We start from the raw sequence: 25729 nt of genomic DNA, 5'->3' as shown, positions 1-25729 counted from the left end.
CTGGGGAATCAGGAAGCTGCCCTGGGGGCTGTTGACTTTAAAAGCACATCACAGTCACCGGCACACAGGGATCAGGAAGCCGCCTCACGAGCCTCTTAGCTCCCATGAAGTCAGTGACTAGACCTGAGAGCAGTGAGTCTGGATGTCTCTGTCACTGTCTCTCTCCCAACACCCGTGAAGCTGCCACACAACACTGCAATTTTGCTGCAGAGAAACCCAAAATTCTCCACAGCTGCATCAGCCCAGGAAACAGGAGATGACCTCTGCCTCACTTTGTTGCGTGAGTGGGTCTCGCTGGTGAAGTGGAGTCTGCATCCAGAACCCTAACTGCAAGGGAGTCTGGGAAATGTAGTTTTCAGCATCCAGCCTCTGCAGTTGAGGATGGATCACTCGCAGGAGGCTGAAGAGGATGCTGAGTGACAATCACTGTGTGGGAAAAGAAGAGCATGATTCAGGAACGGGATGAATGTGGGAAGCTGGATCAAAATGCACAGAACCATGATACATCGGGACAAGGCCGGATTCTTTTTTCACCCTGTGTCCTGTCAGCGGTCTCCTTGTGCAGAGTTTGTGATCTGAGACATCCTCACTGTGGTAATGCAGAAGTCTCCAGGCTAGAGAGAATGGGCCTCTTGGTGAAGTGAGGAGGTGTCCCAGAGGTGGAGGAGGACTGTGGGGCTTCACCAGGAGGTAGTTCGCGAGTCCTCAGCCGGTGACAGCACAAGCAGGGACCACACCGTGACACCCACATCCGTCAGCAAAAGGAATTAGGGTGACAGTTTTATTGGCAATTTCCTAGTTTCATCTCCGAGCGGTGACCTTGGGAGTCAGCAACCTGATACGCGCACCAAGCTTGGCTGACCAGGGAATGGAAAGGAAGCAAAGCGAGCCCGCGGCCGAGGGAGGACGCAGCAGGCGTGTTGCTGCCGCCCGGTGGTGCAGAGCGGAGCCCGCGTCAGAGCCCGAGTCCTCAATGGCCTGGAGACACGGATAGGCTTCGGGAAGCCGCAACCCCCCACATTATTTGCAAATTTACCTCTGCAAAGTGTTTCTGGAGGCCATACTTCTTTTTTTCATCCTCTTTAGGGCTTTATGATTTTAAAAAGTTAAGAATCCCTGAGGTGATTGCCTTTCAAAATTATTATTATTTTTTTGGCCTTTGCAAAGCAAATTGTTTCAGTGGTTTTTGAAATTATGTTACATCAGGGTATTAATGTCACAGTGGTGTATTATCATGCCCATTTTCAAGCTATGAAAACTGAAGCCCAAGAAATTTGAATTTGTTCTAATGCCAAATTAAATCGGCACTTGAGCCCTCACTTAGCATGGAATCTTCTGGGTTCCTCAGCCTTCACTTAACCCATTGAATCTTGCCACCTGCCAGCATATCATCTCTAGTTTGATCACCCACTGCCTGTCAAGACCAATCTCAGAAGCAGAACACAGACTTCCTATCCCTGTTTTGCTTACTGTGAATCAGGGGAAACAAAAGGGTCGCCTTCATGTGCCAAGGACATAGGAAGCAAGGGAAGGCCAGGAGGAGTAGCCTGAGTTGAGGAAGACTTCTTGGAAGAGATGAGCCTTTAAGCCGCTTGATGTTTACTTGGTCCTATCATGAAGAAAGGGCAGAATGTTCGAGGTGTAGGCGTGGAGCAGAGTTCAGAGGCTGAAGAGAGAAGGAAGCTAACATTTCTGGAGCACATACCCTGTGTCTGAATCTCATCTAACCATCCCAGTCCTAGGAGGCTGAGATATTATTGTGTCCAGTTTGTTTACCAGGAAACTGAGGCTCAGAAAGGTAAGTAGCTTGTCCGGGGTAACACATTTGTGAATCACGATAAAAACAAACAAAAAATCTGCCTGAAAGAAGGAAAAAAGCGTATAAAACTTCAGAAATTTAATCAGAAAATGTAGACCCTGTTTACATGTACCTCTTCTATTTTGTTAAGGCACTCAGACAAGATGCCTTTAGCAAAATGTTGCCTCCTAAATTTTGGAGTTTTAGATTGATATTTTGTTGCTATAGTCATAGTGATAGTAAAGATAATATGAAAACAATCTGCATTAAAACATAACCGAGAACCCTTACCTTACACCATATACAAAAATTAACTCGAAATGGATCAAAGACCTAAACATAAGAGCTAAAACTATGAAACTCTCAGACGAAAATATAAGGGAAAAGCTTAATATATTGGATTTGGTGATGATTTCTTGGATAAGACACCAAAGCACAGGCAACAAAAGAAAAAATAGGCAAATTGGACTATATCAAAATTGAAACATTATGCCAAAGGACACAATCAACAGAGTAAAAACGCAACCTACAGAAGGAGAAAATATTTGCAAATCATGTAACTAATAAGAGGTTAACATCCAGAATATCTAAAGAACTCCTACAACTCATTAACAACAACAACAAAAACTCAGTTTTAAAAAAATGGAATTAGGATGGCTATTATTTAAAAAAAAAAACAGAACATAACAAGTGTCAGCAAGGATGTAGAGAAATTGGAGCTCTTGTGCATTGTTGATGGGAACGTAAAATGGTACAGCTGCTAGAGAAAACAGTACGGTGGTTCCTCAAAAACTGAAAAACAGAATTACTATATGATCCATCAGTTCCACTTCTGGGTACACATCCAAAATAATTGAAAGCAATATATCAAAGAAATATTTGTACACTCATCTTGGGAGCAGCATTATTCACAGCAGCCAAAAGGTAAAACGACTCAAGTGTCTCCTGACAACTGAATAGATAAAACAAAATGGGGTTTATCCACACAACAGAATACTACTATTCAGCCTTAAAAAGGAAGGAAATTCTGACACATGCTACAGCATGAATGAATCTTGAGAACATCATGCTGAGTGAAACACGCCAGTCACAAAAAGACAAATAGTGTATGACATACAATACGAAGTACTTAGCCAAATTCAGAGAGACAGACAGCGGGACGGTGGGTGCAGGAGCTGGAGTGATGGGGGCCAGGGAGTTGCTGTTTAATGGATATGGAGTTTCAGTTCTGCAAAATGGAGAGCGTTCTGGAGATTGGTTGCACAGTAATGTCAAGGTACTAACAATACTAAACCAAACACTTAAAAATGGCTAAGATGGTAAATTTTATGTTAAACATATTTTACCGCAATTAAAAAAAAATCTATAAATATCATTCAAAAGTAATTCAGGAAAGATAGTACTTAGAAAATTATCTCAAATATTTTAGCATTAAATAGCCCAATTACTAAATTTTCATTTCTTACAAATTGGCTTAGTTAAATATGACTCTTAGTCCCTCTACTTTCTTTCTTGATTTCTTAAGATATGAAAGAAGTAGGGGCCAGCCCAGTGGTGTAGTAGTTAAGTTCACGTGCTCTGCTTCAGTGGTCTGGGGTTTGTGGGTTTGGATCCCAGGTGCAGACCTGCACACCGCTCGTCAGGCTGTGCTGTGGCAGCATCCCACATACAAAATGGAGGAAGACTGGCACAGATGTTAGCTCAGGGACAATCTTCCTGAAGCAAAAAGAAGATTGGCAACAGATGTTAGCTCATGGCCAATCTTCCTCACCAAAAAAAACAAAAAAGATATGAAAGAAGCTATGATATTTGGTGGAAAGATGGTGGATAAGAGTCAGAAAATCTACTTATAATCCCAGCTTTGCCATCCTCAGCTGTGCGAGGCAGGTCCACCTAACAGGACTTCACTAAGGGCATGAGACTGCTCGCTAAATAACTCTAACAATTGCTTCCATAACCCTTAATTGTACACAAGGAACCACCCCAGGGTGTGCTAGAGGTAAAACCATGCCTAACCATATTGTCATCCCCAAACACAGACTCCTCATTCTCCAAACAGCTTTACCCTCTCGGTGGTAATGATTCATGCCAGACCAAGATGCCAACATGAGCATTTCCTGCATTTGTCACTTGGGTTTCATTGGAGAGAGGTGAGGGTGTGGGGTACCACAGCCAGCTCTGTCCCTCCCCCCCAGCTTCTGCCTGTCCTTCTTTCTACTGTATGATCTAGTATGAGCCACTTGTACTTTGCTTGTCTCAGTTGCCTAAGTTTTCATTCACTCATTCATTCATTCATTCATTTGGAAAGTGCGTGCTAAATAAATACAAAAGGGAGCTGGCCCTTTTGAACATCTTGTTGTGTCAAGTTCTTTCTATATATTATCCCATTTGATAAGTTGGGTAGAATTTCAGGAAAGAACCTTATTCCCAAGCCACCAGTGAGGAAGCTGAGGCTCGAGGTGGTAAAGTAACTTGCCTAAGAAGAAGCATGTTTGTCACTAAGTGCTGGAATCAGGATTCAAACCCATGTTATCTAGTTCCAAATTCCACTCTTTCAATTACACTGCATGACTTCCTGTTACTTTCCAGGCAGTCTCCAAATGTGATAGTCTCTAGGCACGCACTGTCCAGTGGATGTGCACTGTGCGGTGGTGAGTGGAGCCACAAAGGGGCACCCACAGTGTACGGAAGCACAGAGGAAGGAAGCAGGGAATCAGGAAGATAGAGCTAACAATACTTTCCCTGTGTGAAGATCAGGGAATGGACCAGATTACTTCCTGGGCCTCTTTTCCAGCTCTGAGATTTGTGACTTTATGTCTTAAGGATGCTCATGGTCTAGAGAATTGCCATGCAAAGCATGGCCTGTGGACTCACAGCATTGGCGTCCCCTGGCAGCTTGTTGGAAATGCACAGTCTCAAGCCTCATCTAGACCTACTGAATCAGCATCTACATCTTAGCAAAATTCCCAGACTCTAGCACACTCGTTGCTGCAGCTTCTCTGGTGGATGTTCTCTCACCCTTCACCCTTCAGCCCCCAGATATTCTAGAGCACAGTTGTTGCTGGGTCCCCGAGCCAGGAGGCTACAACTTCTCCATCCTCATTTACTTTCAGGGCCTCCCGTCTCCCTAGCTGTTGAGGGTGGTGCATCTCCTCACTCCTCCTAAGGAGCGAGAGCTCTTGCAGGTAACATCTGGTAGTGCTCAGCAGCTTACGCAGAGACCTCAATATTGCTTGGCTCAACCAAAAATAAATTGGAAAAGAAAATTGAACATTGCATCAATTTGGAGCAAGTTTATAAATTCTGCAGCTAAGCAATACCAATAGAAAATGATAGATGGCTGCAGAGCAGGGCGTCCCTGCAGTGATCTTAGTCACATTAGCTGAAATACCGTATTACATGATTCTGCTTTATTACCAGTGTTGGTGGCAGACAGAAAAACAGATTACACGTGAGTTCAAATCGATAGGAACTTTATTTACTGGCCTTTTAAAAACATATTTCTGCACTTTATAAAAACATACGGTAGATGCTACTGATAGAGCTTGTCTGCTTGTTAAAAAGCAATTTGCCCAAAACGAGGCTTTTAAGCTATAATTTACAGCATTACCTTTTACCTCCCTTTTTCAGGGTTCTGTTTGCCTGGCTGTGCTTTGACGACTTCCTTAGACTTCTCTTACCTTTAATTTTCTCTCCCACTTATCATCTCCCTAAACTCTGACCTCCCCAGGGTGTTAGAGAAGGAAGGAGAAAGGAACAGCGTCTTCTCTTGACGGCGGCTGGGGTCTCTCCCCCAAGCCCACCCTCCTATTCTCAGCCCCCTTCTGTTGTTCTGGGTTTTGAGGGGGTTCTTACGGGTTCATATGGCCCAGCCTCTCCCTCCTGCTGTTTCTCGCTCTCATGGGCCCTCCTTTGCTCTCCCTCCTCCCTCTGAGGTACTTCCCTCCCCCAAGCCCTGATTTCAATCATCCTGTGTGGTAGGAATATTATCCTCACTTTATAGCTGTGCAAACTCAGGCTCAAAGAGGTCAAACTTGGATCTTCTGGCACTAAGTCAAATCAAGTTGTTTTGAGGTTAGAAGATGTGCCTGGCGGGAAGCAGGTGCTATGGGAATGCAGAAGAAGGCTAACACATTAGCCGGGCTATGCAAGATCCAGCTGGGAAGACAAAACGAAAGGTACTTTTCAAGAAGCTTTGGGAGGCAGGTGTCAACGGTTAAATAGCATAGTGACTGTTGCTCATGGGAGCTGGAGGAAGAGCAGGACAGGTGTGCAGAAGTCAGGGAAGCCTCCTGGAGAAGTGAGGACTTGAGCTTGGCCCTGGGGGAAGGCTGGAGTTGGCCCAGGTCAGCCAGGAGGTGGGAGAGATGAGAGCACTCCAGCAGGATGAACCAGGTAAAGGGATGGACGCCAGCAAAGTGGAGCCCAGCATGTTCCTGGCCAGGAGGAGGGTAGGCCTGGCTGAGTGCTGGAGGGAAGTGAGAAATCAGCCAGATGGGCATGAAGGCCATGGCAGTGGAGGCCCCCGACAGCCAGCAGAGAGTAGATAGGACCAGCAAAAGAGAGGCCTCGTAGGTTCCTAGGCACAGGAACAGCATGGAAATAATGGTTTAGGAAGATTTATTCCACAGTGATGTGTGAGATCCTGATTGGAAATATGGGAATTCAGAGAAAGTGCCTGCAGCTTGGTCTGGTGCAGACCAGCGTGGCCCTGCTGAGAAGGGCTCCGGGCAGGCTGGCTAGGGGCGCGTAGACCCGGTGGTTGCCTCTTGCCAAGCCCAGCCTCGGAGCAGGGGCCAAGACCGCTGTTCTTCTGTAGCTCATCCTTTTAGAAGTGTCGGTCGTAGTTGTACTGCATGGGAAAGACAATTAAATATAAAGAAGTAGAAAGCAATTAAACTGAGAGCACGAACTCTCTTTTCATTGTTGTTGTTATTATGAAAGTTTTTGAGTTAGCAGGCATGTAAGGGTCATCGTGAAAATTTAGTCTTCCCACTCAGTTCCCCGCCTCCGAAGCAACCACTGTTACCAATCTGTGTGTGTGCACATCCTTTAGAGATATTTTAGAGATTCTTCTTTTAGGAAAATAAAATGTAGGGGCCGGCCCAGCGGCATAGTGGTTGAGTCACATGCTCCACTTGGGCGGCCCAGGGTTTGCAGGTTCAGATCCCAGTCACAGACCTACACGCCACTCATCAAGCCACACTGTGGTGGCATCCCACTTACAAAACAGAGGAAGACTGGCACAGATGTTAGCTCGGCAACAATCTTCCTCAAGCAAAAAGAGGAGGATTGGCAATAGATGTTAGCTCAGGGCCAATCTTCCTCACCAAACAAAAAAAAGAAAATGTAAAGTGTTATAGTTAGAGAACACCATAAAACTTCATTTGGTAAAGTATTATAAAAATATATTAGGAGTTTCCCGAGGGCCCAACAACATGGGAGGATTACAAAGAAATACAAATCACACAGAATAAAATAAGGAAAGACGAGTCAGTTAGACTAACAATCCCCCCAAGTTTACTCCCCCTGACTTGAGCAGCACTTTCGGGGATGCGCCCTGGCCCTCCCCCAGTGCCCTCTACATCTCCCACAGACCCCTGCCACAGCTGACAGCACTACTAACTCTGCCCCGGCCTGAGGAGCTCCCCACTCTGCTCCTGTGTGCCCAGGGCTGTGCTGTGGCCCCCAGCACCCCCCGTCCCCCAGGTTCTCAGCCAGGTGGCCCGCCATCTCAGATGGCTGTCACTGTCCCTGTTGCTCCCGGCTGAGGGAGAGGGAATTTGGAGGACTGGACCAGAGTGGCCAGTGCCCTGCCCAGCCACTGATCTCAGAAGGAGTTGTCTTTTGCCTATTCCAGAAATGTGGCGACTTGCAGGCAGATCAGGGGGATGTACCAGATCATTGGTCAGGAGCCGGGAAAGCTTCCTCACTCCTGAGCAGCTGGGTGCTGTGCCGGCACTCACAGTGGTGGCTGCTTCTGATCACGCTCTGTTGTCCACCTGGGAAGAGCAGAAGCGGACAGGGCTGGCTCCCAGCTGAGCGCTAATCTGCAGCAGAGGCAGCAGTTGTCCGGTAAGGGTTCTGTCATTGAAGAAATGATTGATAAATGAGTGAGGGAATCGACAAATTGTTAGTTCCCTCCTTAACCTGTAAATTCATGTTTATTATGTTTAAAGATCACAGAAGAGAAGTGAGCCTGACTCTAGGAAGAGATGGGTAAATCGATTCCTTATACAGTGTGTGACTAGGAAGTAACGAGACAGATTCTTGGAGTGACCCTTAAGCTGGCACGAAAGGCAATTCCCAAACCCAGGTGTTCCCCCACTTGTGCATCCCGGCCATGTGCCTGGCGACGTTTGCCAGAGCAGCTTCAATAGCAGCGATTACTGCAAAAGCCAGGAGGTGGGGACAAGGCCTGTGGACTGTCCTTCTAAGCTGGGCATCTTCAGAGTTTTGCTTTGTTCTTTTACCCTAAGACTAGAGAGTTCAGCAAAAAGGCAAGAGCCAGCTTCCTGGGAGAATAGAGCAGACTCACAGTTGTGTCACGTGCCTGGGGCTGGGGAAGCGAACCCACAGCAGCCTGGCAGCCAGAGTAACTGAGCTCAGTGCTCATCTCATGGAAAAGACCAGTGCCAACCTGACTTTTGTGTTTGATCTCTGAGGAAAAGGGAGGATGGCGTTAGCCAGACCTGGGTTTGAATTCTGGTTCAGCCCTGTACTCTCTGTATGACCCTGAGCAAGTCACCTAAACTCACTAAGCCTCAGTTTCTCATCTATAAAAGAGAGAAACGAGAAATTGCCGCACAGCACTGTTGGAAAGATTAAATGAGATGATTTGTTAAAGTATGCAGCATTCATAAGCTCTCGATAAATAAGGGCAATCTTATTGACTAGATCAAGTAAGGCTGGTGCGCGTCTTCCAGGCCCAGGGAGTATCTATTTCTGCTTTTATCTCAGTCTCCACTCGCATTGCCAAATGCGCCCCCACGTGCACAGAGAGATAGTCCATCCTCACTCCCAAGGAGTGCACGCTTCATTGGGGAGAGTGCAGTGAGCTCTGCGTTAGACGTAACCTGATGATTATCTGACAGTGAATGCCTTTGTGACTCCAGACAGATGCACTGCAGAGTGGGGCTTTCTGGAAGAGGTAGTCCTGGCCACACCTTGAAGGATGCATGGGACTCGCACAAGCAGAGAGAAGAGGGAAAGCCTTTTCAGGCAGGGCAGGGGGAACAGGACGAGCCAAGACATGGAGGCAAAAATTCATATAGGACAATGCAGGAAAATTAAGGAGAGGACATTGGGAGAGTATGGAGATGGTATGGGATTGAACTGGTCACATGAAGGCTGAGGACAAGTGAGAAACATGCTCAGAGGAGAGAAGGAAATCAGAGAGCACCTGAGGCCTTGGGGGTGTCCAAGTCAAGGAGACAGATGCTGACCCTCGGAATGGATGCTGATCTTCTCCCTTTTCCCCTCTCCTGGCGTTCTCAACAGCTGTGAACTGAGTGAATCTCATCGATTGGCTCTTCCCTGATTAACCTCCCTCCCAGAGCCTTAGTCGTGTCGTGCAGTTGCTTCCACCTAATAGCCAGTGCGCTCCCCCTCCCCCGGGACTGGAGAACGCATGTCCTGACATTATAATAGGCTCTGCTAAGAAGGAAACGATATCAACCATGGTAGTGACAGCGGGCTCTAGGCCCTGCCAGGTAGCTTCAGCAACTTCCCACTCTTCCTCGTCTTGTTAATTAGGAGAGCCTACCTCATAGATCTGGGCACCGCTTCTCAGACAGCAGCTCTTCAACCTTCATAACTGCTTCTAACTAGGTGGTCGAACCAGGCGCATTTCGTATTCATTTTGAGATCTGTGTGTGAGCCCTCTCTGCAGTGTGGGAGCAAGAGATGGGAATGCCAGCGACGGGAAACAGAGGGACATTTTCTACATGCCTCTTCAATTTGCCTCCAAACTTGCTAACTCTTCAGCCCTTGAACCAAGATATGTCTACTCAATTCCCTTCCCCAGCTCCCTTCTCGCATTCAAGGACATGTGTCCAGCTGTCAGGGACTCTTTGCACTTCAACGTAAATGTTTGTGAACACTAGACCTGAGAACTGGTGAAACCAGCTGATGTGGAGTTTTCCCCCTCTTTTTGTGTTCCCCGTAAATAGTACACAGTAATCAAAGTTTAAGCCGCCCGAGATGAAATAATTGCTTAACAATCATATAAGACGAAATGATTCAACAAATGACAATGAGGCCCTGTGATATACAGAACAGATGCATTCAGTGTACCATATTATAATGTGCTAATACAAGATTGACAGCACAATAATAGGAGTGAGCAGCAATTCAGCCTATAATTCCCAACCAAATGCGAGGCTGTCCACAGAACTCAAATCCTAGCAGGCTGCAAAATTAGAGGTAACACCGCGCAAGGTTCAAGACGACTCATTAGCAGGTTGGCAGAGTGTTTCAGGAGCAAATTTGTCTGTCGAAGGAACTAATTTTGTGCCATCTTCAGCTCAACTTTTTTTAAAGCATGCAGATACAAGCTTCGCAGGAGAGGAATGCATGGGTGGGAGTCCGAGACCCGGCCACAGCTCTTGCAGCCAAGTTGCTGGTGTCAGCTTTCCAGCATACAGTGTTGGGCGAGTAATCTGAGTGTGTTAAGGGGTGTGCCCGAGAGCAGACACCAGTGAGTATTCAGACCAGTCTCAACGTGACAGGGCAAAGGGACTCCCTACTGGCTCTTAGGGGCTGTTCCTACATCAGAAAGGGTTTGGATCAAGGATATAATTAAGGGTGTGATAAGGATCCTTCCAGGTCCTGAATTTCTGAATCTCTAACTAGCGTCATAATCCCTGCTCTGTACAGATGCCTCCATTGTTTTAAGGGTGCCCAGGGTTTGTCTGAATCAGGTGTGGTGAGACACACAGACGCAGAAATGACTGTCATGAAGAAGGAAGTCTATACTCACAGATCCTTAGAAACAGGAGGCACAGCGGGCCACGCAGGGCCACACGGGGAAGCACCAGGGTCAGTCGGGGGCAGAGGAGAGGGAAAACATGGGCAAAAGCCTTTGTGTGGTTTCCCAGGATGGAGTGGGTGAGGCAGGGTGAGCAGGTTTAGGATTGGATGATGTGAATAACATCAGCAGGCTCTGGGGCATAGGGTCTGTCCCGAGTCATCTGGTGCCTGGCCCTGGGGTGATGGGGGCAGGGGTATAGTGGCCTGGAGTGTGCAGGCCATAAAGGAGGAGGCTGGGGGCAAAGACTCTGGCCTGGTCTGTTAGTGTATAAACGGCTAGCAGGAGTCGGGTAGCCTGGGAGGAGCTGTCTCCCCAGGGTCAGTGAGACCCCAAGACGTCAAAGCATCAGAATACAGCATGGACAGACACAATTAGCACACTTTCATAGCCCCTGCCATCAGCTACCTTCCCTTTCCTGAAGGTTTGAGGCCTCCCCTGGCCCTTGCCCCAGACCCCTGGTGAAAACAGGGCATGGTGACATCGTCATCCGTACATGACACAGAGCCGTGGTATATTCCCCAACGCCACCGCAGTCCTACAGCTGTGGCATCAGGAAGGGAAGGCTTCCACCACCCTTCGACCGGGGAGCCACTGCCAATCTTCTGTCTCTCCCCACTTGGGGGCCGCCGGGTGTGGACAGCACAGCCACGTCACCAGGGTTGTCTGAGGGTGTGACTCAGAAATCCTATGCATCTCAGTTCCACCAGTAACAGGCTGTGCAGCCATGTCAAGGCTGCTTCACATTTCTGGGTTTCAGTTTCCTTCCTTGAAAACAAGTAAGATTCACCCCAGTTCTAAATGCTTCATTTCTCTGAAAAATTGGGGGAAAAGATGGGGAGAAGCTAAGGAGATGGGGGTCTCTAATCCTCACATAAAACCAGTGACAGCCACAACACCAGAGAAGCTGCCCAAGTCTCTTCAGCCCTCCTCCTTCATTCATCCTGTGGAGCCGAGACTCTCCCAGTGATGACGATGATGACGATGATGACGATGATGACGACGATGATGATGATGATGACGATGATGACGATGATGATGACGATGATGACGACGATGATGATGATGATGACGATGATGATGACGATGATGGGAATAACAGGAATTCCACAGCTGCAGGGTGACCAGGCTTTCACACGTATCACTGTGTTTAATTCTTACAACAACCCTAGAATGGAATGTCACTCTAAGCACCATTTTACAGCTGGGGAAACTGAGGCTTAGAGAGGTTAAGTCATTTTCTGGCAGTCACACAAGCAGCGAGTAACAGAGCCAGGCCTCAAGCCCTAAACCTCATTCCTACTCTACTCTGCCACCTCCCTCTGTCGTCGGCAGGATCATCCAAAAAGGACTTGATGGAGTGTGTCCCAAGCAGCAACTGATATTAATTCCAAGACGGGTAACCCCCAAAGAGGGAGAATGAACCCCAAAGGAAAGGTGTTGCCACATGGGGAGAACTCTGTCTGAAACTAAAGAGGTTTCACTTATTCCTTCATTCAACAAATACTTTGATGCCCAGCATGGCTCTAGGCGCTGAGGATGCAAACCCGTGAATGAGACAGTCAGGCCGCTGCGCTCAGAGAGCTCTCAGCTAGTGGAAGGAGGGGGACAGACGAGAGAAAGTGAATGAAAAAATGCAATAGCTGTAGAGAGCACTAGTCTGACAGTTCTGCCTCCCTGAAGACTCAGGGAACCACCACCGAGCTCCAAACAGGTCAACAGAAACCACTCTTTGTACTGAAAACAGAGGCGATCTAGTGCAGAGAACTGGCTACGCAGACGAGGAGAGGACTGAGAAACAAAGTGGGGAGGGAGGCAACCCAAAACTAGCAACAGCAGGAAGCTGCCACCTCCGCCAGGCTGCAGGGACCAGGGGAGGACCATGTGGAGTGCCCAGAGTCCAGGGGCGGGGGGCGTCCCTGGGGATGCTGGAGCCCCATAGGGCCTCATAGACACAGCCAAGGCTGGAGACCCTGTCCGGGACCCAGAAGGAGGGGTGAAATATCCCAGCTTCTCCCTAACTCTTGCCCTCTAATCTGCCATGCCTCTCAATGACCCAATCCAGACTAAATCCCAATGATATGGGAAGTCTGGACACTCAGCCTGCAGGGGTCAGTCCCCTATACAAAGCAGAACAGGAAGGGTGAGGGGTGGACCTGAGTGAGAGCAGGCAGGTGCAGGCCCCACGCCTCCCTTTCCCTGTGGGGATCCATCCATCACAGTCTCGGGGCCCACGTAAACTCTCGGTGGGGCAGGGAACCCTCTTGCTTTGAGCAGGGGCTGGGGCTTGGGCTCCGCGCCCCCAGAGTCCCATCGGGCTCATTCTCTCTCTCACTGCTCCACCTTGGGCATCCCACACCCCATCTCTGCCTGGCGCACTGGAGACCACAGAACAGGAGCAAGGCCTCTTCCAGTCCCTGGTCTCTCTGACATGACGAGAAGGGAGGAAGAGCAAGTAGGGAGAGCCCCCTGGAACTGAGTGTGAAAAGCATGGGTGGGGACAAGGGCACAGGCCATCCCGAGATGTCTCCTAGAGCTGGCAGGCACCTGCTGTGTGGCAGGCACCGAGACTGCTCTTAAAGGACCTCAGTCTCAGGAACAAAACAAATGCACAGATAACTCTTGCGGCAGAGAGGTTAGCCCAAGCATAAAGTGGAACACAGCAGGCTGAGGAGCGGTTTGAACAACTTTTCCAGTTAAACTCCAGGGTAGCCATCCACAGCCCCATCAGCACGTTCCTTCCAGAATAACAACACCTCACATTTACATAGCCATTTGATCCTCTCCAAATAAGTTCACGGGTCATTTGACTCTCACAAAAACCCTGTGAAGTAGCTGGGCAGGGGCAGTAGCTGAAGTGGCCAGGGTCACACTGGCACTCACCGACAGGGCTCAGGACTTCTCTTCCCTCAGCTGAGTCTTCCCAGAGGCCCACAGGCCCGTGCTCCTTGCTCTGTCATCCCCTCCCCATTATCTGCTGTCTTCTGGGCGCAGGCCCCAGAGTCCGGAGGGAGGAGTGCAGCCCTGTTGCCAGCTGGCCACATTCACCCCCTCAGCTCCTTTCTCAGGCCCAAGTCTGGGTCCAGCTATTCTGCTCTGCAGCCAAACTCAAGTGCATACAGCAATCTGAACAATATTTTCAGCTGCAGAAACAAAAAAATGGCATTTAGCACTCCATTTTAAGCAAATGCAACATGGTCCTTTGTGTGATATAGAATTTTACCATATTTTATGATGAGATAAATATACCAGAAAATATTTTTTCTTTTCTTGTAGGGGAGGATGAAGAGATTCTGGTAATTAAAACTTCCTTCAATCAATGCTTAGATTTCGGACATAACCATTGTTGCTGCAGGTGTGTGTTGACTCGTGCAGCTCTGTACCCAAGGCCAGGAATCACACCTCCCCGGGCGGGAAGCACCCCTGCCGTGCTCACTGCCCTCCCGCACCCGCACGGGGCAACAGGAGGACACACGGTGGTAGTCCTGGGCCTGCCCCCAGTTAGCTGTGTGGGATTGAGTATGTGGCTTAACCTCTCAGGACCTCAGATTTCTCTTCTGTAAACCAAAGAATGAGAACTCGATAGTCGCAAGGTTCTGCCCACATGTTTCCATGCTGCGTGCAGTTGACCTGCCTGTGACAGCCGGTCTCTCTCCCCCCTGGGTTTTAACCTCATCTCTGCTACTAAATGCTTCGTGTGTCCGTGACACACTTATTGAGTGCCTTGGATGTGCCAGGCCCAGTGCTAGGCTTGGGAGCACAAGGATGTCCCAGGTCCAGTCCTGCCTCTGGGGCGCTCCCAGTCTAGTGGGCTTCACAGCCGGGAGCAGACACATCGCAGGAAAATGCGTTGAGCGCCTTCCCAGAGACCCACACTCTCGCTGTGTGGCTGCCTGCCTTGTGGCACAAGCAGCTGTAGTAAGGTCATGATGGAACATTAGCTGTAGCCAAGCATTTCCCATGGGGAAGGGCCCATCCTCTTTCTGCCCCAAGAGATCAAGTCCACCGAGGAGATGCTGTGGATGCGCCACAGCCCCACCGAGTTGGGAACAAGAACCATGACTTGTAGCTCTTGCTCTCACCCATTTTTCTCTGACAAGAAACCAGACCAACATTCTTCTAAATGCCTCTTACAGCCTCTACCCATGTGGCTGGGCTGTGATGACCACAGTTAAAGAGAAGGCTACTTTGAAAAGAAGCATATTTTTCCCCGGGCTTCCAGCGGAGCCTGGGGTTCAGTTTGCTGCTCTGGTCCCTGAGCTCCAAGCCTCCTCGGATGAAGCCGGGGATGCTCTCTGTTAGTTCCTGCTCCACTCAGGGCTGGCCAGGAGTGAAGAGCAGCCCAGAAAAGGGAGGCGGGAGACCCTCTTCTGGGCTGGCTCTGGCTCCAGGAGCGCCGTGCACTTTCCTGTCTCCTTTGTGATCAGAATTGAGTGACCAATGACTCAGAGCCTCAGCCTCTGGCAGAAAGCTCACTAATTTGGTGTGGTGCGTCGGGTAAACTGAGGAGCGGAAATACGCGAAAGTGCAACCCTGAGCCAGGAGCGTTCTGTGGTTCCCCCAGTTCTGCCACGTCTCGGAGCCCTCTCTCTGAACACCCACAACCCTCCAGTCTCTCCCACGGTTTCCGTGTGCATTTGACCTCCGGTATAGGCTTCAAGTAGAGGCCCCCACCTCTCCTCTTACTACAGTATTCTCTAACCTTCCATTCCAGGAACTTGGCCCCCTCCTCCCTCAGCACCCTCAGCCCCACCTCAACCCTCCCAGGAGTGGCTTGTGCAGTCAGCCTCCTGTACCTGTGATGGGCTCGCCTGCAAACCCCCAGCCTAGAGTAGCTCTGGAGACCTCAAGAGTTTCCTTCCTCAGCCAAGTCTTGTTTGGAGGGGAGTGTGGGAGGAGATGGGGGGCTGGGGACGAGTCCTTTGGATTGTACTGCCTTCTTCCTCCCATCCTCCCCACCATTACTACTGAGCTGGTGACAGAGCCTGTGCACATGCGCCATGGATGGATGGATGAATGTGCGCTCTGCATAGGGCGGGGGAGCTGTCCTCTCACCCTGTATCTTCTGCCTCTCCCCCACTCGGTGCGTCCCACACTGCAGGTGTCTCTGAGGCAGTGTTTATGTAAGCAGCTCATGTTCCACGGAGCAACATCGAGAAGCTGTTGTCAATTTGGGAAAGCCCCCAGCTGCCCACATGTGCGGTTGTCCCCAGCAGGTTTCGTAACAGGACTGGGAGGTGGGGTGGGCGGGCTACCTGGACCTGAGCGCACTGAGCCGGGCTGGGGAGCCCCTTGCTGCCACCCTGACATGTGTCTACAGGCTGTCAGCCTCCGGGCTTCCTGGCACCACGTCTGGATCGGTGGCCTCTCCTCTCTCCCCAGCCTGGCTCTCCAGTAGTGTGGCAATGGGCTTGTCACAAGCGCCTCCCAGCTCTGGCTGGCCGTGCACAGGAACACAGCGCCTGGCTTGTGTTGGCCATTGAAGTAAGGGCAATGAAACCTGAACTTGGGGGCGCGAAAGTCCCAGGGTGACCAGTCAGCCCTGTGGGCTCAGAGGAGCTTCCTGTTGTCCCTCGGGTTTTGATTCTTAGTCAAGAAGGGCACCTCTGGAATCAATGGTCGTTACACAGGAACAGTCCCCTTATTCCAAGGTCCCCATACATCCAGGGCTGGGGAGGGAGTGGAAAATGTTTTGGGGGCCGCCAAAAGGGCTAAGTGGCTCAGAAAACTTACCCCCGACGCTGAGGGGCTCGATGCAAGGATTCCCACCCAGCATACAGTATCACAGAGCCTGGTCACTGCTCAGCTGCTTTCTATTAGGAGAGCCCAGTTTGGGGAGAAAAAAGCCCAAAACATGATATCCACTTGATATAAGGATCAGGGCAGAAAAAAAAATCCCTGAAACCCCAAGCATAATTCAAATAGCCAATGTTTATGGAGGGCTCCTGGGTTCCAGACACAGGCTATGCAACTTACCTTTAGGTCCTCACAAGGACCGTGTGAAGGACGTACTACCATTATCCCCATTTTAAAGATAAGAGAAGTTAAATAACTGGTACAAGGTCACACAGCGGCTGAAGGAGAAGATCCCTTAAAGCTCAGTCTTCCTTTCTACTCTTAACATCACTGAAATTTGCTTACATTTTCTTGCTGACCAAATGAGGTATTGGCTTTGCTCCGTGAAAACTGATTTCCCACGGGAGAAGTAGCTTTGTTTAAATAGCGGAGGAGACAATTCCTAACTCATTCACTAACTGGTAATTTGTATACTTCAAGTGCTGCCTATGCACACAGTCCCGGCCCTGTAGCCACACCGTCATCAGTGAAGCTTGTGTGTGACCGCCCCTGTGCTGGGAGCTGAGGGAGAGCCGGCCTGTGGCCACTGCATGGACACCGTCCTCACTGCATGGTGACCTCCTTCCTGAGTTTCGGGCTTTTCAAGTGCTCCCAGGTAATCTCATGCAATCTCTTTCCTGGAACGAGGCCTAAAGACAAAGCCTGGGGAGCTGAAGGGGAGCTGGATACCGTGTGTTCTGGGAAATTCGTCAACTCAATGCTTCCACAAACACCGGCTGAACTTCACCACAGATGCTGTGTGCTGCTGATGCAGAAAGTCATAAGACAGTCTCTGCCCTGGAGGAACTTGGCAGAAAGAGGCGGCAGACGCATTACTATAGGATGTATAGGATGCATAAGGAGGTGCACGATAATAAGAGAAGCGGTTACAGAAGAGAGGACATTTGAGCTGAATCTTGAAAGCCAAGAAGACCAAGTCTAGAAAGGTTGGAAAGAGCGTTCCAGGTGGAGGGAGGGGTCAATGCAATGACAAGAAGATCTGGAGAGCCAGGAGGGATCTTGAAGCAGAGCATGAGACTTCACAAGTGTCAGGACAGTGAGAATTCGAGATGAGGGGAAAGGCAGGCTGGGGCCTGCCTGAGAGGGCCTTAGGGGCTGGAACCAGACAACCCGGCCCCTAATCATTGCCAGCTTCAGCCCTCAGACGGCAGAGGAGCAAGTCAAGAGTGACCGTGAGTGGCTTCCAGGACTGGGCTACAGTCAAGAAAATGCCAAAGTGTGTAAGCAGTTTCCTCTTTTAAAAAAACGACAATTGGCTCATATTTAGGATTATTACTAAAAGAATACCCTATATGATTTCCTGACTAGGGAGAGAAAAGGGTGGAGTCAGCTTTGGTGAGCAGGGAATTGTGCACGTTAGCCAGGGCCCTCGCTCAGGGCTCAGAGGAACCTAAGAATCCAGCACTCGAGTCTGACTGGCGAAAAGGCTGCACACAGCTGGCTCCCAGGGGTAGATCCATTATTTCACCAACAAGGTTCACTCCCAAGACAGTGAAGGAAAAGATTTAGAGGTGATGGGTATATGGCCTGAAGGGGGAAGCAGGGAAGCAGCCATAGACCCCACCTGGAAAACAAAATGGGGAGACAGACCACCAAAACCTCCATTTCTTAGAGCCCTGATGAACAACGAAAATGAGTTGCCCCTGGAAAGAAAAATAATAAATTCTACATTATCATCTCAATGGCTCCTCACATAAACACCAAAGAATCAGAAAAGCTGGTGCCTCGTGTTGCTCCCAGAATCTCAGAAACGGTATCTTTCAGTTATCGGATTTTATTTCTTTGCAGCATTACATTTTATACATATTTATTCATGCAGAACAGAAGTGCCGCGTTATTGAGGCTGCCACGGGCGCGGAAGAAAAGCTGTTATACATAAGAATGCACCGCAGTTACATTGTAGCACCCTGCAACAATGGAACTCTAGCAACTGGGGTTTTTTTAATAATAAAAAAACTCTGGTTTGCATTTAATTTGCTGGGTTTTTTCCTTTCTTACTCCCGACTTCTCATATGTCATAGAAATGTGAAAGCGGGAGGGGCTAAGATCCTTGAAGATACAGAGGGTGGGGTCTAGGAAGAGGCAGCTTTCAGGGGAAGCAGTCCGGGATCCAGAGCAAGTTTGTAACTATTTCTTTTTTAACAGATGCAGCTAACTGAACGGCAAAAACATTCATCTTCTGGTGTAATAACTCATTCTCCCTTCATGGAGATGGGGGGTATTATAGTGATGGATATTGCTCTTCAGGCTTTTGAGTGTCGATGAATCCCCATCTTCTAATAAAATACATTTTCATAGTAATTGAAATAATTTTTTGCCTCTTCGCTTTCCCAGGTACTTAAAAGGGGGCTTTTGATTTCTTTTCCTTTCCCCTGTCCTGACCTTATTTTCCTTTAATTGAAATTCCTTCCGCTCCTGAGATGCACAGCGTCCATGCTCCTGGCAGCTGTGTTCCGGTGGCCTGCATGCTTCCCCCGCAGTCGCAGCCACAGGATGGGCTCCAAACCCACAGAGCTGGTTAAGGGGACCGAGACAGCAAGACCTGCAGTTCTTGGCTGGGTGTGACTTTTCCTCCATTTACTTAGCAAGCTGAGCTGTCCCCAGGGAGGGACGAATGTGGTGATCAGGTAGCTGGGGGCAGCCCAGAGAGGATCAAAACTCTACAACCCTGAAGCTCACTCACCAGGCGGACCCCTAAGACTCCCCTAACACACCCAAGGTCAAGATCTGAGACTTCCCCTCCCCATTCCACAGGCACCCCTCAGGCTGCAGGTGACCTCATCCCTGGGAATTAAAACGAGTGTCAATGTGTTAAAGACAGCGCTACTTTCTCAAGAATAAAATTTGGGAAGACCGGGTATGTGGGCCACGATGACGTCGCACCAAGCATAATACATTCAATCTGCAGCTCTCTTAGCGGGTTTACTGTACATGCTACATTGTGAACTTAACCTCAACGGGAAACTGTACAGTTGTCTCCTAAGACAACTTTCCTTTTCATCCTTTCCTCTACGGCTGATGACGAAGAGAAAGAAGGAGGATATAGCTAAGACTACAATGGGTTTGGGAAGAATAAGGGAGGCACAGCCTCTCCGGGAACCGTACCAGCTTGGGGAGGTTGTCCCGGCCCTTTCTCTTCACAGCCGCCCAGGGAAGGATGATTTTGGTGAAACCTCGCTCAGCTTCAGCTGTAATTTACCTTTGCCTACAGGAATTCTCCCCTTGCTGTGTCTAATCGTTCCTAATCTCGTAAAAAGAACCTGGAAGTCAGAAATCAGGAACAAAACCAGTCTTGGCCAGGAAAGCAAAGTAGCTGTTGACTAAATGCTCAGGGAGACTGAAGCCTTTGGAGGCAATGCCTTCGTCCACAGTAAGGGAAATACTTTTCTGCCTCTCCATTTTCCAATGCATTTTAAAAAAGGCTTTCGACTTTTTTCCTTTCCTCCATCCTAAAGTAAAACTCACACGTGGTCCTGGCACGTCCCGGCTTTTTGCATGGACATAAATTTTCAACTCCTTTGGGTAAATACCAAGGAGCACAATTGCTGGATTGTATGGTAAAGGTATGTTTAGTTTTATGAGAAACTGCCAAACTGTCTTCCAAAGTGGCTGTCCCATTTTGCATTCCCACCGGCAATGTCTGAGAGTTCCCGTTGTTCCACATGCTCACCAAGGATTTGATCTTGTCAGTGTTCTATATTTCGGCCATTCTAATAGGTGTGTGGTGGTATCTCATTGTTGTTTTAATTTGCAATTCTGTAATGATATAGGACTTGCGCATCTTTTCATATGTTTATTTGCCATGTGTATATCTTTTTTGGTGAGGTGTCTGTTCAGGTCTTTTGCCCGTCTTTTAATTGGGTTGTTCGTTTTCTCATGGTTGAGTTTTAAGAGTTCTCTGTAGATTTTGAATACCAGTCCTTTATCAGATAGGTCTTTTGCAAAGATTTTCTCCAAGTCTGTGACTTGTCTTCTCGTTCTCGACTCCACTCAATTTAGTTCCCTCGTCCTATGCGTCCAGTGGGTCTGCCGCAAAGAAGCCAGACCAGCTGTGAAGGCACAGGGCTTCCTGGAGAGATGTGTGGGCCTGGGACCACCATTCACCTCAAACACCACGTTTATTCGCACCTTACAGACTGAGGTTGGGCCAAGCACAGTTCAAAGCCCTAGGGATGCATCAGTGAGCAAAAACGCAGAGCTCTGAGACTCATGGAGCTCACCTCCGGGAGGGAAGACTTATAGTAAAAAATAAACATAGAGACACATACTGAAAAACATACAGAAGCATATTTCACAGATTTCTAGAAGTAGGTTCAGGGTGAAAAAAACTGAGGGGAAGAAGGGAGACTGGAGGTACTGGCACGGGGGAGCTTGCCATCTAGACAGGGTGGCAGGGCGAGCTTCAGGCAGAAAGGGACATGTAAGCAAAGAAGATGCCAGAGAGAAGAGAGACCAGGTAGAGGGGCCGGTCAGTGCAAGGCTACGAGGCAGGAGTGTGCCTGGTGTGTCTGAGGAATTGCAAGGAGGCCAACGTGGCTGGAGTGGAGTAGAGGAGTGATCAGGAAAAGGATTTCCCAATGGATTCAATGTGGGGGTGAGAAGAAGGAGAATCATAAATGAGACCAAGACTTTGGACCTGAGCCATTGGAAGGATGTAATGAGCTGCGATGGAGAAGAGCAGGTTTCCAGGTGGCAGGGTCGGGGCAGAGGTCGGGAGCTCTGTCTTGCGCTGATGGACATCTTGGTGAGACATCAGGTAGGCTGTTGGAATGGTGGGTTTGGAATTCAGGGGCGTTTGCGTCTAAGACTGGGCCGAGTGCTGTGGGGAAGGGAAAGAAGAATACAACCACATTCCGCCCTCCCACCTCTGTCCAGCGATCACTGGGCAGTTGGAGCAGCTCAGGAGGGCAACGCAGAAAACAGACACTCCCACGGGAAGGCAGCTCCTTCCGGCCTCCCTTGAGGCTTGAAGGCAGGTGAAGGAATCCACGCTACCAAAACGTACACTAAAGAGACTGTCTCACGAGAGGCAACCCCAACACCTTAGCTGCTCACTACGAAGAAGCCGTGCTTTCCCGTCTCCAGCAACAGTAAAACAGACACTCCAGATTGTTGAAGATTATCACAAGGGCTCCTCATAGTCCCATCCACCTACAAGGCAGGTGTGGAAGAGAAGGAAGCCTGAGGGGGGCCCGCCACCTGCAGGGACAGTCACTTGAGCTCTCCATGCTCCCTTGGCTCAGCCCCCAGCCACCTGTCAAGCAGCCAGATCAACCCGGCATGGGTTCAGGGTGGGCTGGCCCTGCTGTCTGTGGTCTGTACACGCACAGACCTAGCTGTTTAAGGGGAGGAGAGCTATGACTACGCACTCACCACGTAGTAGACCAATATTAAGCCAAATCCCTAATATTGTAACCTGGGTCCCAGGGTTAACATGCCAGCTGTGGCCCTCACCCTGAAATACAGTCAACTGCCCAAGCAAGAGCCGTGTTTTCACATTAAACATCCCTGATTCTCTCTTTTTCAAGTGGCAGATGGTGAATTTCATGCAATGACGTGAGCAAAGGCCCCTCTATTTCCAGCCTGGAGCTCGGAATCTGCAGAGAGGCTGCATCTCTGCCTCCTGTGCACTGAAGCTGCAGCTCTCAGGGCGGGGCCCGGAGGTTCAGGGTCGTGTCTGAAAGGGCTGGGGTTGGGTCAGGGAAGAGCAGCGAACTGGCCTTTGTCCGGGTTTTCCAGCAGGGAAAGGGGAACCAGGGCACTTTGGGAAGGCCCTGCTGGATGCGGAGACCTGCCATCCACAACCTGAAAATCTAGTGCTTTAATAAGCCGAGGCTGATATTAGAACTGGTGTGCCCAGGGACCTCAGAGAGATGGGCAGCATGGCGCAAGTGGAGGGTTATTGATGGACTGTCTTGGCAGGCTCAGATCTGAGCAAGAGTAAAACCGAGTTATGAAATGGGACCAGATTAATGAAAATGTGCAGGGAACAGCCCATCCTCGGTGATTACCACCCAGCACTGTGGCACCTTCTGACCCAACTATGTTAATGGAGTCTAATGTCCTACACCCAGCCTTTTTGCCTCCCAAGACAGAAAAAGATTTATGACACAATAACAACCTTCAGGAACCCCAGCGCACCGCTGGACTGCTCTCTGAGATCCCCAAGGGAATCAACCCCTCAGGCTTCAGGATAATGTTAGGGGTTTGGAATTCTCTATTTGAGGGGCTTCCCACGAAATGCGATTTAGGCCTCCTCTTCCACACTCTTTCCCCTCCTCACTCCTATCACAGACAGACCTCTCTGCAGTGTCCACAGCTGGCCTCGGTCTTACCCTGCCTTTGCACCCCTGGGGTCCACAGTTCTCTCCCTTGGGTGCCCTCCCCAGGCTTTCTGATTGACCGACTCCCCCTCTTCCGTCAAGGCAAACTCAAGATCAGCAGTTTTGGAAGCTTTGCATTCAAGCTTTACTTTAATAGCATCTATTGCTTTTTTTGTTATGATAAAATTCATGTTCAGTGCAGAAAATATGGAGATTATGAAAAAAATGAAGAAAACAAAAATCACCCATCATTTTGACATATATTCTTCTGGCCTTTTTTTTTTTCTTTGTTTATATGTATTCTAATTGGAAGCATACTGTACTATTTTATGCTCTGCTCCCTCCCCCCACTTAAGGCTATACAGTTAGGCCAAAAAGGGGGCAGTTTAGCGGAGTGGTTATGTGTGGGTGGGCTCTGGAGTCAGACTGTCTGGGTTCAAATCCTGGCGGCACCACTACAGTCCTGAGACCTGGGGAAGTTAGGGTATCCGTGTCCGTGTTTAGAAGAGTGTGGTTTACACCGAGTTTTAATCTATAATTCTGTATTCTCTCTGTCTCACTCAACTGTGAGTTTCTTGAGGTCAGAAAGTGACGTGTTCATCTCTCTGCCTTCAGCATCTTGCTCGTATATAACAAACACCCCAAAACGTCAAATGCGTGCAAGACCCTAATGACTGAGGCCAGGAATCAGATGAAAGTTCCTGAAACACAGGACCAGAGATTTGTGTTCATGACCTTGTCTCTTACCCGGATTAGCTAAAGCGAGACAATAAATTCAGTTTTCCGAGGCCCCCATCCCATCATTTGTCAAATGGCGACGCCGGGGTCACTGTGAGACAAGCAAGCCGATTTTGTGGACCTGCTCTGCAAACCGTAAAACTTTGCAAGTGAAGTTATTTCCTAATTTCACGGGGCTCCTCTCCGGCTCCGAATGGGCACAGGCCTGGAGCCGACGCCCTCAGCTGGGGGGAGGCGGGGGCGCGGCCCCGGGGCCCCGGCAGCACTCCGGGAGCCGGGTCCAGCCTGGGGAGCGCGTCCCGAGTCGGAGTGGGGGTGTTGGGGCGCTGAGCGCGGAGAGCAGCGGGGCGACGGCCGCTGCGCAGGGGTCCCCACCCCAGTCCCGGGCCCATGAGGAGCCGCCCTGCTCCTTCCCCGGGCCCCGTCCTTCCGCCCGCCAGATCCGGTGGGGAATCCTCTCGCCTTTTCTCTGGGATCCGTGCGGGGAGGGGGTGGCTAGAACTGAGTCTTCCTTTGCCTCCTACTCTCCGGCAGAATCCGCTTCTTCTCCGAGCAGGATGGGGCGGGGGCGGGGGGCCGCGCGCGCCCGGGCGGAGGGAATTCCCTCCCCGGCGGCGGCGGCGGCGGCGGCGGCTGCACCGCGGCAGCGCCTTCCCTTTTTAGCTCTTCCCGGAGGCTCCTTCCCCGCGCGGCCGGGGGTGGCGGCGCGCGGCACCTCGCGGTGGGGGACCCCGGCGCCCCGCCCCGCCCGGCCGCGAATGGGGGAGGGCAGGAGCCGAGGGTCCCGCCGCCGCCCGTGGGTTGGCAGCCGGGAGCCTCGCTGGAGGCAGACCCGGGGTGATTCCCATCCTCCCGCCGCTCTTCCAGAGCTGCCCTGAGCACGGAGTTGTTTTGTCATTTCGAAAAAACACCTTCCCCCGCCCCCCAGGCTGTTTCAGAAATGGCATTGAGTCAGACCTGAGTCACAGAGAACGTGGGCCCCTCTCCCCTCCCCCTGCGGTTCTTCCTCGTCCCGCCCCAGCCGCGCTCTCTACCCCCACCCCCTAGCGAACCGGGCCTCCGCCTGGCTGCCCACCCCCGGCGACGCGGCCTCAGACTCCGCGGGGGCCCTGCCTGTCGCCTTTGTCGCTGTGATACCTGCCCACCCGCCCAGGGCGCCCGCCGCGCCTCCCCACCCGCCGGCTGCTGTGAAGATAGCTCATCAGGGGGCAGCAGTCCCGTCCTCAGACCACGAAAAGGCCACAGTCTGTCCCCTGCCTCCGGACACTCCGCCTGCCCCTGACCTTCCCAGACAGATGGCGCGTGCTGGGGGTCAGGTAGAGCGGCGCTGCGCGGTGGCACAGCGTCTCCCGCGGTAGTTTACCGCAGTGCATGCTACCCTCTAGGACTCGGTCAGCTTCTTCCACCGCTGGCTACCTGTTTTCTCCCCCTTCCACCCTTTTCTGAGCTCTCTGCCGAGAAGGTGCTACACAACTCTATTTTTAGTCCTCACAAGCTGCCTGCCGGAGCCGCTTCCATCTGCAGCGCTCAGAGCCCTTTGCAAATGCTAATGAATGGAAGCGGCTGCCTCCAGAGTAACTTAGATTCTTCTTGCTAGTGCTTCCCCAGCCCCCATGCTTCCCCAGTGGGGAAACTGAGGCATGGAGTCAGGGTATGCAGATGTGATCAATTCCAGGTCAGAATCCCAGGTTTCCTATGGCCTGTTGGTGGTTCTGCCTTCACCAGTGCCTTCTGACTCCTCTTACTTCGCCGTTTGTGTCAGGTCCTGGATTAAGCTCAGAGCTCAGACAGTCCCTGGCCTCAGTGAGCTGAGGTCCAGCGGGAGAGATGAGCCTAGAAAACCATCATTACAGAACAATCAGGTGGCCCCACAGAGCTGTTCCTGCAGAGAAGCGCCCGGAGCACAGAAGTCTCACGGAGCCTGGCAGGGAGGGGGGGGTTAGTGTCCTATTTTGTAATCAAGTAAGCCTTCCTGGAGGAGATGAC

The 25729-nt window shown here is 50.3% G+C and overlaps 1 protein-coding gene across 1 annotated transcript in view; it reads left to right on the top strand.

Annotated features, from left to right (window-relative positions):
- Window positions 1-25729, top strand: part of PEBP4 (phosphatidylethanolamine binding protein 4) — a 186343-nt gene that overhangs the window by 27142 nt on the left and 133472 nt on the right.

This window comes from Equus caballus, chromosome 2 (genome assembly GCF_041296265.1).
Source record: "Equus caballus isolate H_3958 breed thoroughbred chromosome 2, TB-T2T, whole genome shotgun sequence".
Taxonomy (NCBI): Eukaryota; Metazoa; Chordata; class Mammalia; order Perissodactyla; family Equidae; genus Equus; species Equus caballus.
This window is presented reverse-complemented; position numbering and strand designations above follow the sequence as displayed.